A 20216-nucleotide genomic window follows, 5' to 3' on the forward strand; every position below is an offset into this window, starting at 1 on the left:
GAGTTTGTATCTAAATGCTTACTTTCCCCTTCTCACCACCTCTGAAGCCCAGTGAGGGGACTGTGCACCATTTGGCAGAGAAACTGCAGTCCAAGTAGTGACTTGTACCAACTACAGTCCAATCAGTTCTATTGTTCTAGACCTGCAATTTTATGAAAAAATCTGCTTTTCAGTTTTTGAGTGTGTTGTTTTTTGCTAAGGTCATCCAGATGAATTCCAATATATGGGGTCCAAAATTAACAGGAGCATTTGAAATTCTAGGCTTATCATTCTAGCTTTCAGCTAGAGGAATATTGTAAAGAATAGTATTACTGCAAACAACACAAATATATCCAAATACATCATGTGATGTACATAGTGAAATGTCTTCAGGCACAACTGGCATTTCAGACTTTCCCTTTCTAGGGCTCATTCATGAGCATGATATTGAGCTGGCTAATCAAGTTTGAAAGGCTGAGGCACCCATTCTTTGCTAATGAGCTTTTGCTGGAAGCCCAGCAGTTGAACAGAGTATGTTAAACTTAAAATATCAAAATGGAAATATTTGAGTAGTCTTTTTCTTCCCTGCCTCACCTTTCAGACCTCTGGCACTATTCCATCTATTCTGTATTACAGATGAAATCATGTAATGAGGAAAATATGAGAGCATAAGATGTGTGGATAAACAGTTCAGAAATTAGGTTTGTGAAATTTTCAGGCTCTATCTCTGGCAATATTTACAATTAGTTAGGTAAAGCAAGCAAAATTTTACCTCTTTTGCAAAGAGTAAAAGCAGGTCAGTTTTGAGCAGACTGGTTTCACAGATTGTCTCAGATGAGTGACAGTGAGTTCTAATGTCTGAACTACAGTTATGGATGCTAAATCTGAACCAGAGTACCTGTAGAAATTACAGGCCGCATGGCTCCTCAGTCTTGCCTGAGAAAGTAGTCTGGGAAAAACATGAGAAAGAATTAAAACAATCTTCAGAGACAGAAAACAGCCTGCAGGTGTTGTTTTCTATCCCTTGTTTTCTTTGCAAGAGAAAGTCAGAGGGTGTTGTGCCCCACTGACCAATGATGGTGATGTAGCAGTTTACTAACCAATAAGAGTTTCCTTTCTGTACTTTCCATGTATCGGTCTATAAAGAGACCTGAAGCAATAAACTAGAGAAATTCTCCTGTTCTGACTCCATGAGAGTCTGTGTCGTTCTTTCCAGCCGTTCCTAATAGAGTGCCATACAGTGAAAAGAAACAGAAATAAAAAAAATATTACTCTCTCTCCTCCAGTTTTTAAAATTAATTTGTGAAAATTTACTGCCTTTGCACCATAGAAAGTCAATTGAGTAAGAGGTAAGAAGAGGATACCTGACATATGGCTTTATTAAAATATAATATCATAATAACCATTTGTAAGAATAGTAATTGCCATACATTGCACTAATGCAGCATCTCCTTATAGGACATACTGCCTTTGATTAACTTCTTGAGAATTACATGCCTATAAAAGATGCAGAAGGTGATGTATTTAATCTTGGCCCCAAGGAGAGGTGTCTTTGCTGCTTTGCATGGGTGTTTTGGAGATAGATTATCTCATCTGTATATCCAGGAGTCTGCATTTGTTACCACTTTCTCTTTTGACTCCTCTTCAAAAAGCACAATGGAGACCTTTCCTATTTCCTTTATTTAGCTGAGAAGTACAGGAATATCTCCTTCCCTGAAGGAAACTCATTGTGGCCTTTGGCTGTGTGCCTTGCTGGAATCACTTCTTTGTGCAGCAGAAGTCCCATGGCTTTTCCTCACTAACCATAAAAAACATTCATTCAACAGTACTCAGAACAGTTGGGATGCTCTTCATGATGGGTGAGACAATCCCACTATGAGAAAGAAAGGTCCCTGTTATCAGTGTAGCTTCATGCTGGAACCTTGTTTAGAAATGCTGCAGAGGCAGCTGCAGAGCCCAGCATCTTAATAACTTTGGCAAGGAGGGAAGGGCTGCAGCTTTCCTTCCTCTGAGAGCCAGCTATGTAATACAGAATAGTCAAAACTTCCCTGAAGTAAGCAACAACCGAGACATGTATGTCAAGGGTCATCCTAAATGCTCTCATGACATGAAGAAATGCTTTGTGGGAATAAAAACTGTTAAGTTACAGAATCACTTCTGAACAGAAGCAGGAGGAACACTGAGACTAGCAACACTGACAAATGGCAGGCTATAAAATATACTTTAAGTAAGAAAATGTCTATGCAATCATATGCAATCATAAGGAGGCAGATTTTCTTGTCCACTTGGTGTTCTTCCTCTCTGACTTCATGGAATCATTTAGTCCAACCATTTACCTAGCTCTGCCAAATCCAAATATTCTTGCCTGATATTCATGACCTCAGGATCTGCTCAGAAACTGAAAACGGGTCGCACCAAGACAGAGGATGAGGATAAATTGATAGCAATATGAAGACATGATTTTTTAAAAAAAGTGGGTATCTTTTGACTGTTAGCAGATGGCAATGCACTCTGCTTCTCAGCAAATTGTTTTAGCAGGCTCTCTGAGCAAATGCATGTGGGGGTGGAAGTTATGATGCATTTCTAAAATAGAAAAATAACTTCTAACTCAAGCTTTATATATTTTAAGCTATTATGAGCAGCTGTGAAAACACTTGTTTATTTTGACTATTTGCCTTAACTTCAAAATTTGTAATTGGAATGAGAAATCACAGGGTGTTCCCTTTCTATTTCCTTTTCTAAGGATTTGTATTCAAGGCTTCTTTACCCCTTTAGATTCCAGAGCTATAAGTAATGCAATAAAAACTTGATCTAAATCTCACTGAAATTGGCAAGTGGCTATCCATGGGCTTTATGGGGCTTTCTCATGGACTTTCTCTAGCTTTGGACCAAGCTGGATGCTTTCCTGTTTTCACAGCCACATGAAAAGCTTTGCCTGTTTTGAAGGTCTTGTCAGGATGCTGGGGCAAGACATGTCTCGGTTTCAGCCTCTGACATGCCTGCAAAAGTTGCACATCTGCCACCTTCCTGTTACAGCTCTGTCTACCAGGGTTTAAACTGAGCTAGAAATGACAGCATGAGGGGCCTAATGTCTGATCTGAAATAGGTTTTATGAAGATACTAAACTCTTGGACTGTGTACTCTGAGTATGCACCAAAGCACAGGGTAAAGTGAAGAGGATTTGTGGTTCCACCCATCCAACTGAGGAGTTTTGGCAGTGATAGGGTAGAGCCTTCTGACTTGGTTGTTGGATTTGGAGACATAAGTTTCCTCCACAATCCCAGTGTGAACACTTCTGCATCCTGCTATTTTAGTGTTTTCCTCATATAGTCTGCCATCTGCTTCACCCACTTCATTTAGCAACTGAATGAAAAAGTTGTTTTAAAATCCAAATTGGGACAGTAGGATTATTCATGACCAGGTATAACAGGAACAGTTCAAACAAAACTCATTTGAGAGTTTGTTTAAATTTTGGGAGTATCTTTCCAGAAGGTACAGGAACCTGTAAACACCAGAAGAAATAAATTCTATAAATATGAAGGAATCATAGATTGAAATGTAGTGATGAGCAGTTCCATGTTACTGACATCATTATCTACAAATGAAAAAAGAAAGGTGTTCTTCCTCTGTGGACCTACATAATCCTGTACCTGAGTGGGGCTGCTTTGGGGAGTTACAGGTGTCACACTATTACTCTGTAAGATATTTACTTGTATTAAATGAGAGCAGCTCCTCAGAGAAATACATTGCTTCAAAAAATGTCAAGTTGCCAGAGGTAAAAATTTCTAGGAATTTCTAGGCTCTTAGGATTTAATTATTGATGTTGCCACTTGGTGTTTCACAATGAAGAGTTTTCACTGTTCTCCCATATCAATCCTGTAAAATTGTTACAAAATGATCTTAGCTAATAATTAATCTCCTCAACCTGTATATTTTTTATAGACAAATGGGCAAAATTCTATATTTGTAATACTTTAAATTTAGCTTTTCTGGGGTTCATGAACTGGATCATTCTAATATTTTTCTCATTTTGTGTTCGTTTGGTTTGGGTTTTTTCCCCAAATAAAAATACAGTAAAACTTCTCATTAAATTGAAAAAATTGCTTAGTACTTACATGTTCTAGAATTACTGTCAGCACTGTTGGGAAAATTCTCTCTACTTATCAAAGTATCTTCAGCAGCAGGAAACATTTTCACTTTTCAAATGTAATCCTTGAAAATACTTTCTCTTGAAGTGTGAGCATACTTTTCACTTTTTTTTTTTTCATGATCTTGAAATAGTTTAATATTTTAAGATCAAGATTAAAAATAGCAGAAACACATGAAGCCCACGGGTTGCTGTTGATAACACAGTTATGGATAATTCTGGCCAGTGAAGGCTTGCCATCATATTACCTTTTCCAAAATATGAATAAACATGTGCCTATGACTAAGTTGTCTCATACTTTTATTTGCCAACAAGAGTGAATATTATGAGCTCCCTTTTCCAGAAGTATAATAAAAAAGTATAATAAACTAATGATTTTCAGTGTAAAACAATTGTTTCGTAAAACAATTCCCCTTTACATTTGCTTTCCAATTTTCAGTCATTTGTTATTTTTTATAATTTTTGGTTTTAAGTGTTTTATTTACTCTGAACTGTTTCACGTGTGGCAGTGAAATGCCACTTAAATGCTCAGTTACTTTTCCATAGAACTAAGAGTCCATAAATATCTTGGACTTGGTTCACCATTTTAAAGGAAATATGTGGGGTTTGATATAACAAAATAGTTTTCAGGCATTGAGTGACAAACATACTTGATTTTGTTGTTTGTGGAGCTTAGGTACTCTTTTCATACAGTGTGATAAGGATATTATTTGTAATTGTCAATATTGTCTCAGAATTCTGTCATTTATAAACCAAGTAAACAGTATTTTCCTTTGCCCAAATTATCTTTCTGTATATATTGATATCTTTCAGTATATATTTTATGATTTTAATATCATATCTAAATGGGCTCATTCATCTTTATCTGTATCCTGCACCATATTTTAATGCATTAATACTCTTACACCTTTATTTTCAAGAATGACATAGCAGAAAGCAATATAGTTTCTATTATTCAATCCTTGTCAGATAGGAGCTTTCCATATTGATCAATGGAACATGGGATCTGGTAATTTATTAAATAGTAAAGTCAGTCTGGTCCTTGTTGTGCATCACATTAAAGTGGATTACAAGCTTTGGAAAGGATTGTGAATTCACTACAAAAATGAACTTCCTCTCAAAATAGTGTAATATCACATTACTTCAGTCAAACATGTAATTTCCTAAGAACGCTGCTCAAGTAATAAAAATTCTTCTTTCTTCCATTTTGAAAATATTTTTTTTCCTACACCTTTCAAAACAGCATTTAACAGTAAGCACTCCACATTTTAAAAAATAATGGTTTGTTCTTTCATTCAATCAATCACTATGTGCTCGAGTATTTATCATCTTTGAAAACTTCTACCAGTGTGTGGTTTTCCATTTTTACCTCTAGACTTCACCTTTATGAAGCTAAACAACTTAAGTATCATGGTGTATGTATATGTTATACCATTCTAGCAGGTTCTTCATTCCTTCTCTTCAAAATTTGTGCTTAGGAAAGCTTTGTATGGATGTGTCATGAAATTTTCTTTTTATTTGTTCGTCTTAACAAAACTGAAGTCTTTAGGCAAGTATAAAGAGATAAATCAGAATGTAAGTAAATACAGACTGAGAAAAATTCCTGGAATTAAATATACGGTACTGAGCAGGCAAATAATTATCCTATAAGTTTTTGGGTTGTTACACTGGTGTAATGTTACTAAATTCTCCTATTTAAATAGTGAATTATGTAAATCTAACTAACAAGCATGAGGAATTCCTCAGAGCTGATGTCAGCAAGAGACTCTCAGTAATTTCAGAGGGGAAATATTTGTAAGCTGAAAAAACATTTTTATTGTGTTTATTATTAGGATTGAGATAAATAGACCTATTATTCCAAAGCCTTTTTTAAAATGTAGTTGCACAGTATTAAGACAAAATTGAAGGAACCTTCTGTGAGGTAACACAAACTCCAGAAGTATTCTTATCCAAAGATGTATTTTACTGTAATACCTAAAGCACAACTGCCTTGGACTGTTTTCTACGGTGGCAGCAGAACATTTTTCATCCTTACACCTTCCAGTATACAGATGGCCTGTGTCAATGCAATCACCTTTCTCGCTCAGCAGAGAACAGATGATAGAATTTAAATTAGAAATGTGAAAGTGCCAAGTAAGAAAGTGCGAGAGAGAGATCTGCTCATTTCTCTCACCTCCAAGTGTGCAGCAGCCTCTGTGTACAAAACCTGGAGGTTTGTGGTCTGCAGGACCATGAGGGGTGACTCTCAGAGGGGCTGGAAGCCGTGAAAAGGCAAACTGGTTGGCACTGGCTTCAAACAGACCTTGATACGTCACAAAGGAAAAAGAGGACAGTCTTCAAAAGTGCAGTAATAGAAAAGGGGAAAAAACCCAAAGGGAAACAATACAAAGCAGGAATAATAGAAAAGTATTATGTGCAGTAAATCAGGAATGCAACATTAAGAAAGACCTAGCTAGAGGAAAAGAGAAGTGTTGTGAAGACCTGGATGTAATTAGTAGCCACCATGGGACCAGCATGAGGAACAACGGTATTACAGCTGTGAATCAGACAATTTTGTTCAAACAATGAACAAGGCATGATATTTCCACTGGATATAATCTCACGAACAAGTGCACCCATGGAGTGTAACTCTCTGCTTTAGCTGGGAATGCTCAAGGAGGAGTTAATTGCAGAGGAGTAGACACTGTTTAAAAACAGTTGTTTGCATGATGGAAGGAATAGAGGCAATCTTCTTTCAGAGAAATAAAAAATATCTTATTTTCTTCTACTGAACTGAATTTTGAATGTGGACATTATTGCTTTCCGTAATTTAACTGGAGGTGGCAGAAAGGAGAGGAGGACATGAAAGAGAAACATAATACTGGAGAAGAAATAGGATTATTTAAACAATATAGACAATTTTGGCACAAAACCTAGTCTTGGCTTGAAAACTCCCAGTCACACAGATGAAATTATTTTGCTGGAAATAGGGCCCTTCAGGCAGTTACTCAGTTTTGCAGTAAGGGCAGAGTAGATGCCATAAAAGAGCAGGAAAGGATGGGCACCAGGAGTCTTCCTAGGTGCCTCTCGGGTTCTGTGGGTGCATGAGGGAGAGGGTGAGAAGGGCTGGCCAGTTCTTGTGGGGCTGTGGGAAGCTGAGCTAAAAAAAGTTTTAGGGAAAGCTTTCAGTCAGACAATAGGGCAGTATCTTTCTAGGAGTTGGTCAGCTGGGAGGGTTGGTCATAGTTTGGTGGCAAATTCTGGATGTGGGTAAGGTGATGGGAGACACCCATTTCTGTGTGCTGGGGAAGGCTCTCTTTGTAGGTTGGGAGTTTTTAATTGTTTTCCTCCTGTGCTCTTCAGAAGGATGGAAAGCCTTAGCCAGCCTCCCTGTCAAGGTTTAACAAACCCTCCCCTACCTCTTCAGTTCCCAGCCTACTCCTTATCCTGCTGAAAGAGTACATATAGTTGGGAAATGAGAAGACTATTTTTCTGCCATCAGAAACAAGAACAGTGGAACCAAAATAAATAGCAAATTTTGAGGTGAAACTAATTCACTTCATAAAGGTCTTTATGGAACACTACTGCAGAGCAAGGCAAGACCCAGTGATCCTGGACATCCTTCTCAGTGATGCACATCGATGAAAAAAATAAGTTTTGTCTTCTGTTGCCTTAGATCAATGTTTTATGCTCAAAGAAACAGGACAATGAAAGCACTACTAATGCCCATACACAGTGGCTTCTAGAGAAAAGTCACAAAGCTTGGAGAGACAAAGGGGTGCCCTAGAAATTAAAGCACTTTTGTGAGAATATCTGACCCATTCTGTGACCCTCTCTTCTATCTTGCTTTACTACAGATCTGACATATCATACTGGAGCCTCTCTCTCTAAGTTTAAGCAGGAATAGAGGGACAAAACAGAAGAAAGTGGTGCTTCCTTGAGATAGGTTTTCTGTTCACACTGTAGCCTTCACCAAATCACTTCAAAATATCACTGGATTTTATTCCCTTTAAGATGAGGAGGTACTGAAAAAAAAATAAATCTTTAAATTCAAATCTCTGTAATTTTCCAAAACTATGAAGTGCTGCAAATGCTGGATTATTTTGTAAAATGCAGGTAAATATTAACTGCATGAAACTGAACAACAATCAGTCAAGCCTGTCATCTTTATCTGCATCAATAAAGAAAATATTTTTTGTCAGAAAGCAAGCTTTGGCTGAGTGGTCATGCCCAAAGCTTTTGACATCTATTCTGATGAATAGCTGTGCTGAATTTTCAAGAGACAGCTCTTCTGTCAGACATAATTCTTCCAGAAACAACAAATATGCTTTGAGTATATATTGTGGAGAGAGGTCAGCTGTGGTGTGAACTAGAAAAGTCTGCTGATGCTGGACTTGACTTCCCTCTCTTATGCCAAAATTAGTGGTTTATCATCTGCAGCCTTCAGGAAAGGCTATTAGAGGCTTTAAGGTTATTTTCACAAGGAGGTCTTCTCCCTTTTCCCAGCAAGACTTCCCCTTTCAGTTAAAGTACCTGCCCAAATGTAGATTAAACATCTTTTCAGAAAGAAGAGGAAAAGTTTTGATGGATGTTGAAGCATTCAGCGCTTCCTAAGCCAGAAAACTTTCCACAAGGCAATTGGTGTTGGCAAGGAGTGCAGCCTCCACCCCAAAGCTATTCCTTGGACAGTTAAACAAAATGTTGGACTGTTTTTGAGGCAAAATATAAGGTTTCACTTGGAAAGAGAAAATCAAGATCAATCCATCAATACCATTAGCAATCAATAGTAGATTTTGCAGAAGGAAGATGGGCTGGATGGTTACAGTCATTACCCCAACCCATAAACGTTGCACTGCTGAGGTCAACAGAATTGTTTAATTTTTTTTTTTTTAGTATGAAGAGGGAGGACAAAGGTTATGCAGAAATCCCTGTTCTTCCTTCTTCTTTATGAATGCAATCAATAGAGCTGCTTTAAATTAAGGAACCAGTCTTTACTTTCTGCTGTCAAGGATTAACATAAGTGTTAACGAGGCCAGCTTCTCTTTGGAAGAGAAAGTTTCTCCCAAATCAACAACTGAGATGTAAATCAAATCAATGATACTTTGAACTCCAGTGACATTATTTACCTTTCTTTTTTTGAACACTGGAAAAAACAATTTTTATTATTTGCTACACATCAAGGCACACACATTCAGATGCAAATAGAAATGTTGTTTGGCCAGTATGAGGCTGGTTTTCAGAAAAGTGAAGCATCTATAGCAGACATTCAGGTCAATGTGAAACAGAAATGCTCAGCACCTCTAAAGAAACCAAGGCCAAGTTATTTTAAACTGAGTGTCTCTTTGCATGAATGAAGTTCATGAAAAGTAGTGTTTAGTCTGAAAATGAGCATGCCAGTGATTTCCCCGTATACACATTGTACCTCATAAAGTATTTGAAATGGCAGTAGCAATTTAGTTCATCGTAGTGGTTCTTTCTCCATGTCTTCTTTATTTTCTCTCAGTTTCTCACGGGCACAATTTTTAGTCATTATTCATGAGGAAAATTTAAACACAAAGGCAGTGCCAGGAAGGTATTTTTGCTTTTCAAGCCGTCTTTGTACATATTAGCAGGGGACACACTGAGTAGCTGTTTCAGCATACAGGACAGCATAGAGTGTGCATGCACTTACATGACCATTGCCAGCTGTGCACAGGATTCTTCTGCTAAACAGTCTAGATTAAATTTATATTGCTAAGGGGAAAATTACAGTGTGCAACACAAGGAGCATCCAACATCAAGGAATGGCACTTCAAGATTAGGCTTTAGAAGAAAAAGCCAATCACCTTCTGTTTTCTTATGTTGCAAGGAGCACTGCAAGAGGATGGAGTTAGGTGCTCTCCTGTCTTGCGAAGTGTTCAGGTTAAGTGGGAAAAAGTAAGCAAAACTGGGAGAATAGCTTGTGCTGCTATATGACAAGGCCCACTGTTGTCTGTTGGGTAGAGAAAAAAAGACAACTCTTTGTTTGGATATCTGCAGAAGTGCTGAAATAAAGCCATTAAAAAGTCCTTACCTTTCTGGACAGGAAAAACTGTGGCACCAGATCTCATAAAACTTGCTTTCAACCTGCTCTTCATAGTGGTCTGTACTACAGCAGCCACAGCAGCAGGTCAGGAATGTGAACTGACTTTGCATGCTCTGGCAACTGAATTGCACCTGGGGTTCAGACCTTCCTGGTGCAAAGTCTTGGTGCAGACCCAGTTTGCTGTATGAACCACCCAGTGCTGCCATGCTCACCTGACAGAATTGCACCAGCACAGCGGCACCAGTGGCAAATGTACCTGCAGACAAGAGGTGGGTTACAGACATTAATGACCTCAATTTGAGGAGCTGCCAGCTTTCAAAACATGTTTTTTGTGCTGGCTGGGACATCTGCAGCATGTGCTTCCTGAACATTGAACATTAATACCCCATCAGACAGCATTAGCTTCTTTCATCTTAGCACATGCAGGTATGTGTGGTTATGATTAAGCAATCACATGGCAGAGCCTGTGTTAAATGTGTTCTCCTTCTCCCTGCTGATTCTTCAATCCCCACTGAACTGTGCCCCTGTCTCTGCAGTCAACCTTCCAGGATGCTCTGCTTCTTTGGGCCACAGCTGCTGTCACGTAATTCTGTGTAGGCATCTTTATCTGGCACAGTGAGCTGTGAAGCTCATTTTGCATTAACTTGCTCCACGCTCCCTCAATCAGCAGCGTGTGAGACAAAGAAACATGGGCCTTTATTGTTGTCCTTACTGTAATGATGATTACCCAGGGAAAGAGGGGAGAGAGTTAGGAGCAAAATCTAAATGGCAAGATTCTTACATTAACATGCCATTCTAATCAAGTAATTTGGTTTAAATAATTGCATTATGAATACTCAGAAGGTATTAATTTTAAGATCCAGATATCTAAATATATGTAAGGCCAAAACCGTGTAGCTTTTGTGTTATTGCTGCAATGCATAGTCATTTTATGGACTAGATATGGGAAGAGTTTTTTCTAGAACATTTGTCTGCAGTGGAAGCAGGTATCTTTACCATGTATAAATAACTTAAAGTAATCCCTTTTCTAAAATAAGAATTTTCCTTTCTTTTTTTCAGATTTTAAATACAGGTACATTTAAATGTCTATGGAAAGCTTCTCTAATGTCTTCTGTGTTAAAACTTCTATATAAATATGCAGCAGTTAACGGTAACCAATATTTTGCCTAATGTTCCAATATCTATGTAAATCATAAAGATTAGCTAAGGAATCTTCCTTTTATGCTTAAAATATATGTAACACTGCACAATAGCTGAATATAGCTATTTAGTGTTACTCTGCTCTTTTTGAAATACCTGTTTACTGGCAGGTTCTCAGGCATTTCTAATGGCAGTCATAGTAAATTTAAACTGTTTTGTTCTGTTACTATCTCATCTAATTAGTTTAAGCATATGGCAGAGAACAGAACCCACAATCAGTACTAGACTCAAATTGCAGTTCTGGGCTCAGAGCTGCATAATTAATTTCTTTCGCTGCTGAAAAAATGTGTGTATGGTTCATCTGCCTCTATCAGTTTATGTTAGATTGATTACTTGAAAAGTTATGTCCCTTTAATTTTGCTCTGCTTCATAGGAAACCTTGTCCTCAAGGATGTCCTGCTAGCTTGATCTGCTGAGAGCTTCAGGGCAGCCCTCACTCCCAGTGAATGAACCTTCAAGAAGTGATTGGTATGATGAAATGTCAGATTTAGGGCTCCTGCTAACCTTCAATGAACCTTTTCCTTCATTTCTATGTAGGGGCTCTTCCCTAGCCCTGTCTTTCTGACTGTCATCCTCTGCCCTGACTGCATCCAAGAATACCTGTATCTCTTTGCCTCTTCAGTCTCCAGTTCTGTGCTCTTCTTTTTCACCTCTCTCAGACTATTTTCCCCTGTAGCTGTGTTTTTACTTCTGTAAAGCCTGTTGGACACAATTTACATAGAAAATGTTAGACAAAAGGGACCATATTGCACAAATCTTGGGCTTGCTCTGCATCCACAGCTGTTAGGAATAGAAAAACTGAAACATTATGAAGTTGATTATGATACTGCTTGAATAAAGAGCTGTGATTTCATCTACAGTCTCTTTTTTATTTTTTTTATTAGAAAGCTCTAACATGTCTTTCTGTGCAATTTCATTAAAAAGGCACATACTTCAGTTTTGTTTGGCAGGAAACAATGGGCACTAACAACCCAGTGACCAGCATTTGGCAAGTACGCTGTCCAGAACACGTATTTGCTGGGTCAACAAGTTATATGGAGTTAGGAAACTGCTGACTTGATGGTGCAAAGACTGTGAATGTCTTCTCATGTAGAAAGCATGCAGTCCCTTTCTCATAAACCCTACAGGTAGAGTATGTGTCATTCTTTAACGCTGCTATGGGGAAAATTGCAAAATGGAAAAAATACTAATAAGCTTTTCCAGATGGCAGTATAAAAACATTATTGCTTCTGCTACCATGTCTGTTATTTATTATATCTCCTGTTACCCAAGCATGGCTTAACTCCATCATAAGTTCTCCTGAGTTCAGTTCTGTTGGAAATGCCTAGGACAGAAATATGGAGACTGTTTTCTGCTGAAGGTACCTTAATTTTTGCATATAATTTTTTTTTTTTACTTCGAGACAATTTATTTGGTTCTGAGGTTTGCAACATTTGTTTTTTTTCTTAGTTTGATTCTAATTCCTGTATTAGCTATTCCATCAGTTTTGACATCAGCTAGGGAAGGACACAAAATATCAGTGCATGGAAATACTTTTAATGTTATGGTTTAGCTAAACTGTTAGGCTCAAGCCTTTTTTTGGTGTGACAAGAGGTGATGCTATGAGCTGTCAGTGCATAAAAGTTCTGCAGGAGTTTCTCAATGCTCAGGTGTAAGTCAGGGATTGTGAGGGAAAAGGCACTTTCTCTGGGAAGTCACACTGAAAACCATTGCAGAAGAAGGACTGATGGCCAGGAGGTGCCCAGTGAGGAGTTCAAGAGGAAGCAGAGGTCCCCAGGCAGTTGTAGGCTGGATCCAGCCAGCAGGAGACATCATCCCTATCTCCAGATGCCTGCAACTTTCTGACAGCTCTCCCAGTAGTCAAGGTTAAAGTCAGAGCTGCCATTTTTGCCAAGCAAGAGATTTATAAGGTGAGCATCAAAAAAGATTAGATAGAATTTTCCATTGTGGACTCTTCGTCCAGAAGAAGGTCCTGGGAAGCTTCTGAGGATTCAAAGACTAGTGCCAGGTAGCTCGCCAGGATGGGTGAAGTTGTTGCTCGTATTGCAAAGAATAAACCCAAGCTTGCCATCTGAAATTTAATAGGATCAGTAAGGATGGATTTCTGGACATCAAAAGGACATTTTCCTGTAGGTGTTTAAGTCTTGTAATTTGTGAGATCAATGCTTGATCCACTTATTTTAGAAGACCTCTGTTACACAAGTAGAAACAATATCCTGAGCAAGCTTTGTGAATTTTTCTCCTCTCTGCTATTAGCAGCTTCTGTCATTAAAAAAAACTGCTTGGAATCCTTTTCCCTAGATTTATGGGGATTTGATTTTCCTGAGAATGTGCTGATGTTATTTGTATTTGGCATAAATAATTTTGAATTGAGTCATTACTGAGTGTGAGAGATGGCTCAGCTGCATCTTGCTGGCTTGCTTGCTCTTTAACTTAATGGATTGCTGGGTCAGGTTCTAAGAGTGTTTCTGGGGGAACAGCTTCTAGGAAATCTAGTCCTTGATTTGTCCCAGGGCAGATGAATGTCTATAATTTCTAACAACCCGCTTCCCTTAGTGGCTTGAAGTATGTGTTCTCCTAGGCCAGTCAATTGCTTCCCTTTGTCTCCTGCTTGCAGCAGTGCCTTAATCCCCTGAGATAGCAATCAGCTGGTGTAGTAATGGCATGACTAGTACAGAGGAGTTAGATACTGATCTATCTAGAATTAATAGATTGATTTATATTAATAGAAATCTATGATTTCTATTAATATAAATATATTGATTTATAAAAAAAATCTATTAATTAAAGAGTTAGGAAAGATTAAGAGTGAAAAGAAAGATAGATTTTATTTGAGGAGGGAGATAGAAATTATTCTGTGAAGGGTGTGTGCCATTTGTGTCCATATGCATAAAGGAAGCTGGAAGAAACTGAAGACCCACCACTGAGCTGTCTGAATTAGTCTTGCTTTAGCTGAAATGGTAAAAAGCTTTAAAGAGACATTGTTAGTATTGAGGATGAAGATGAGTCCATCCTACTTCTCAGCAGAAATACCTGGATTAGAGAAGGAGCTAAATGAGGCTGGCTGTGTCTGTGAAGTCCAGTCAATTTTCTCACACACCCCTTAAAGATGCCAGTTACAAGCTGCTTTAGATTAGGACCTGGCAATGTTTGATCTGCCCTTTTCTTGGTTTCTTTGCACAGAAAAGCTGATTGAAATAGCTTTTCCTTCCTACATTATGCAGCCTGTCTGAGTAAAATGCTGCAGGACTTCCTCTTAACCTGAATGTTGAATATCATAAAAAGAAAGCATTTAGGGAAACAAAAAAAAAAGCCAAACTACAAAACCAAAAAAACCCCACCAAAAACCAAAAAAACAAAAACCACAAAAAACCAAACCTTGAGAGTATGTTTAGCATGTCCTTCCTCACTAAGCCAGGATTAAGTTGTGTCTATATAATTAATGATTCCAAATTTTTCAACATTTTTTTTAAAGCTCTGATTGCAGACTCCACAGTCTTCTCAGCTGTCCTCTTCCTGTGCCTCACTGTACCCATAAGTATGGAGTTTATTCCAGCCTGCTCTTTTCTAGATTCCCAGTGATGACTGTTTCTTCATGTACATGCCCAAACCTGGACCTGGTGCTCCAATCAAGGTTTCACCAAACCTTTTGGTATATCACAAGTTGCATTTCATAGAATCACAGAATCATTTAGGTTGGAAAAGACCTCCAGGATCATTGAGTTTAATCTTTGGCCAATTGGACAGCGAATTCACTGCCTCCCTGGGCAGCCAGTGTCCACTGCGTGACAAAACTACATGTTTATATGTTTGCACTTCAAATTGAGAAGAAGATTTCATCCTTCTGTAAGTTAGTGACTTGATAATACTCAGTCAAACACTGGAGTTATATTTAGCAGATTCTGAGAAATGTCTGGCACATGATGTCTCCAACTGGCTAACCCCAAGGGATATTTTCAAAGCTGGGAAGTTTTGATAGTGGCATCGTGGCAGGCAGGTTGAAAAATCTTTCCTGAGTTGAAGATTAAGAAATCCTGTTGAGGGGAAGGATTTGAATCCAAATAACTCTCTTAGTTTGGCCTGGGTTCTAAAAGCTGGCTCTTCCTCTGCGGAAGCAATCTAAAAATGTAATAGAAGATCTCCATTCGTTTGATTGTACAGCCTATGAAAAACACTAAAGAGAATATGGAAGAAACACAGTGAGCTGTCAAAACTGCTCTGTGTGTATTTTTATGTGATGCTTCTGTAAATGTGATGATCCTAAATTTCTCCTGTTACAAAATTTCATTCCTTCTATGTGAGAATCAAAACTCATGTGGTCCCTAAGCGAATTAATGACTTTACAATAATGTATATACCAAAAGTCTCATTTGTGTTCCTGATAGTACTGCAGAGCAGTATTTGAAAAGCAGGATTTGAAAAGAAGACATGAAGGATGGTTACTTTTTTAGGACCTTCTCTGAGTTGCATCTCTGAGTTGGATTTTATGGGAAATGTACTGGATTTTACTCTTCAAAAAATGTTACAGGTAGAGAGAATTTTATATGGGGACATGCTAGAGACAAATGATTGGTTTCTGCATCATTTTGCCATTCATAACTTCATTTAATATCAAAGATGCAGCATTTCCTGTAAAATAGAATTTATTTTGGCCCAATATTTGTAGTGTTAGGAAAATATTAAGAGAAGATACAAGAATGACAGACTAAAGGGCAGCAATGGTTGAACACCTGTGCACTAGCAAACTGCAGCCAGATGGAAGAGGTTTGGTACACCCTGCCATGTGATGTACAGATGTACAAGGCTGTCCTACACACTGCCCCCAGCACTGAGGTGGGAGGCTAAAAAGTCCTGCTACCCCATGCCCCACACTGAGAATGTGGGGTGCTCTTGGAGGTTTTAATGTTCTTTGGCCTTGCCAGCAGTGTTTCATCACCTGGGCAGGCAGAGGCTGGAGATGGTCTTCAGGTGGATTGGGCTGTTCTAACTTCTGCATTTCTAAAACTGGAGACCATGTCTTGCCTAGCAGGTTGGTTTTCTGACTGATCTGCTTCAGTGTTGTGACTCCTCATGACACACCAGTGTGGTATGAATAGCAGAAAAAGGTAAGTGAGGTCAAAGATGAGGAGGAAGAAATACAAGGGTCTTCTTCTGTAACAATCTATCTGGTCCCTTGCAATGGGTCTAAACAAACACAACTGCTGTGAACCTGACTGGGTTTGCCCTCTGTGCCTTCAAAAATATTGGGGAGTTGCTTAGGCTGCTTCTACCACTGAGCTGATGTGTTTGTTCTGGTAAAAGCTTTTATTAAAAAAAAACCCTTATAACTGGAATACATAAAACATTGATATGTGTTGTTCCCAAAGGAATGAATTTAAAGACTGTTACTGTGTTAGAGCCAAATGCTTTAGTTGAAGCTGTATACTCGGCTCTTCAGAGAGTCACTCTGAGCACAGCTTTGTTTGCAGGAAGGTTGGTGATCTGCCATGGTCTTGGGTGCAGGGAGGCTCAGTCATGAGGGTAAAAAGATTTACCTCTTCCTACAATCCTTCTTCCTTGTTTAGCTGTTGAGGTTGTTGCAGATCCATAACTCTGCTATGTCCCTCCATTGAAAGAAATACTTCTGAGACAGGGTATCCAAAAATAGATAAAAGGTGAAAATAATAGGAAATAAAAGTATTTATGGGGAATAGCACAATAGAACTTTTTATCCAGGTTTAATTTCCCAGCAACATTAAATCAGCTACTTCTTTTGCTTTCTACCATATTTATGTCTTGAATCAGGCGAAATGTTCAGAATAATCAAAATAAAGAATGTTGGGAAGCTCAAAACTGAAAAAAAAAGCTGCTTTTGACTTGCTTTTCCCCTGTAGACTTCAAAGGCACAAATACCAAGCGTGTTCGTTTCTCTTTTGATGTGATTAATGGCCCATTCTTTCAATGTGCTCCATGAACTGGTCAAGAATTGGCAAGTGATAAAATGTTATTCGGTGGCTTATCAGAGCCACTGCCAAAGCACATGACTGGCAGCCCTTGAGGTAAATAACTAAATGGCTGTCCCTGCAGCTTGGGGAGCACTGGGGAATTCTTTCCTCATCGGCTTTGACTTTTCAGAATAAGCTGTCGGTGTAGTTCTCGCTGAGTCCCCACTCAGGCTAGGATGATCTCTGCTTCTTTCCAGACACTTTATTGGAATTATCTGAGACACGGAAACTGCTTGAGTACTGGCTGTCACTGCTGCTGCCCTGCTGGCTTTGCTAGATGCTGGTCTGTACCATGGCAACAGTAATGTTGTCTCTATTGCTTTTAACCTTTTCATATTCTTGCTGTGCTTTCTTTTGATTTTCTGACACGTGCTGTCACTTACTAATAATAAAGCTGTCAATGGTATCAATAGCGGATCTTTTAATATGGCATCAAGAAGACTGACAAGAGCAAAGGAAATGCCAGATTTCTCGCGGCAGGTTAATTTATTCAAAGTACTCTGAAAATTATTTCTGTTCCTGTTATACATAGGTGATGCCCAGCAAGACCAAGGCCTGCAAGATGGGATGCAGGCTTCAGAAGGATTCAGTGTGTAGGAATTCTGTCAAGTAAATTATTTAGCTACAAGCCAAGTTAATAACTAAAATCTGTTTGCTAAATATCCTGAGGCAGAGCCTGTAGGAGTAAGTTGGAATTGCTATTTATTTGAATAGGCTATGAATCAAATTTTCAATTCCCCATCCATATTCCTAGGTGGTCTCAGAAAATAGATAAGCTGTTTCAGAAGAGCCCAGCACACCAGCAGGCTTTCCTGGGAAGAATCATTTCCAGAGGATGCTGGGTGCTGCTTTGTTCAGCATCTGCTGAAAGCACATGACACTGCTCGTTTTAAGGAGTATTTTTCAGATCTTCTACAAGAAGATCTGTTAGTAAGTGACACTCAGAAAACACTGGAAAGGAATAATTTGCTTCAGTACATTAGAATTACAGTGGTAAATTTTGCTGTTTTTTTTTTTAAATTTTATTTTTAGTTTAAAGTTCTCAGTAATTTGAAGTCTGTCTTTTGTGTTCAGACAGCACCTAGTTTATATAGGGAAGAGGTCATTGCTTTCTGAAAAGGAGGCAACTTCAGGTATCCCCAAAACGAGGCATTAATTGAGTCCATTTAAACCAACTCTTAAAAGATCTGGAAAACATGCTTATGGGATGCCACAGAGTTTGGAAACGTCTTATGCATAATTTGAAGATTAACCGGGGATTTTTTCTGATACTGGATTGCAGTCATCAGAAAGATAAAGTAGTTATTGTAATTTGCAAAGAAAGACTTGAGTAGCCCTCACTGATAGTTTAGCATCCCTTAGCTGAGTTTTCTTTGTCACTAAGGAGGGCAAACGTGATAGCAATGGTTTGGAACTGAAGTGAAAGGCAAAATGGATTACATTTTGGAATAGAGTGAATTTTGTTTTCTTTAATTTTTTTTTGAGCCAAGAGGGAACAAGAGACCAAGAATAATATGGAAAATTAGGCCATCCACAAGCAAACTGAATGAGTAAAAAAAAAGCTAGCAATCTTTATGCTTCAATGCGTAGACCAGTGACAGGGCATAAGAAGACTATTTCATCATTCTGTTTTCTATGAAGCATCAAGTAATTAATTAAATTGGACTGATTTATTCCACTGTGTCAATCTCCATGTTCTCATGACAGATAAAGACTATATACAGCAAATCATGCATTTCAAAATCAACTTCTCAATTTAAAATAAATTATTTTCACCTTTTAGTCTCTTCTACCCTCTTGTGACCCTTTTAATACAGGCCTTCTTAACAATGTCAAGCACTGCCCAGGATTTCTTTCCGGACCTAGTGCCTCCAAGATGTGTTTCAGTGTTTTGGCTCAGGGATGTTGGCTCAGGAGCACAGCTGGAGATCAGGTGCTGCGGCTGCACTGGTGAGCCCAGCTCCAGCTCCACTCATCCTGACCTTTCTTGGTGCCGTGCCTTGCCAGGCACGATGACTGCTTCCTTCTGGTCCCTCCTAGTGCCCTGTGGCATTCAGAGGGCATGGGCAGGGTGTGCAGCAGCAGAGCTCATGCTGTGCTGTCTGACCCTGTACATTTCTCAGTCTGCTTTTCCCATCTCCCCTCCAGACTGTCCTACATGTCCAAGCTCTTATCCTACCAAATCCCAGCTGACACTGGTTTGCGTGCCTGCTGGCACGGACATGGTTATTTTTGTTCTGTTTACAACAGTGAACAACTCTGCCTTTGAGTACATTATTTTTTGAGGATATTACAGTTAACTTCTCTTTTCACTTTAGGCTGAAAGCTGAGTTAAAACATCAATAATAGGAGAAGATGAAGATCCATGCTCTTGTCTCCTTTTCTGCCAGAGGAAATACTCCAGCTGGTAACACACCTTCTCCCAGCAACCTGCCATCGGTTTACTCCTCTGAACATGCTTATTAGAGGACCAGCATTCCTCTTGGTGTGATAAAACTGTTTCTTTTTCATAAATCCTGTAACTTCTGACTGGTCACAACAGGATATTGCAAACTTCTTCTCTGCACCCTTTCTGCTTCCACTGTCAAAACCTCACCGTGTGCAATCCACAGGTCTGTATGTTACAGAGGAGTTAAAAATCCTCCAAATACTACCCACAAAAGTTCAGGTTTTCCAAGGTGGTCAAGGGTATTTGTATCAAGTACATTTGTCTGGTACTTTTGAAAATTATGTTCAACACAACTATAAGGGAACATGACTCTACAGGTGTTTTGCTATGAGCAAATTTTTCTGGTTTGTGCTTAGCTTGTTTTTTTGTTAAGAACTGGCAGATGGCAGTACCTCAGGAAGAACAAGTCCTTTG

This window comes from Poecile atricapillus, chromosome 1 (genome assembly GCF_030490865.1).
Source record: "Poecile atricapillus isolate bPoeAtr1 chromosome 1, bPoeAtr1.hap1, whole genome shotgun sequence".
NCBI lineage: Eukaryota > Metazoa > Chordata > Aves > Passeriformes > Paridae > Poecile > Poecile atricapillus.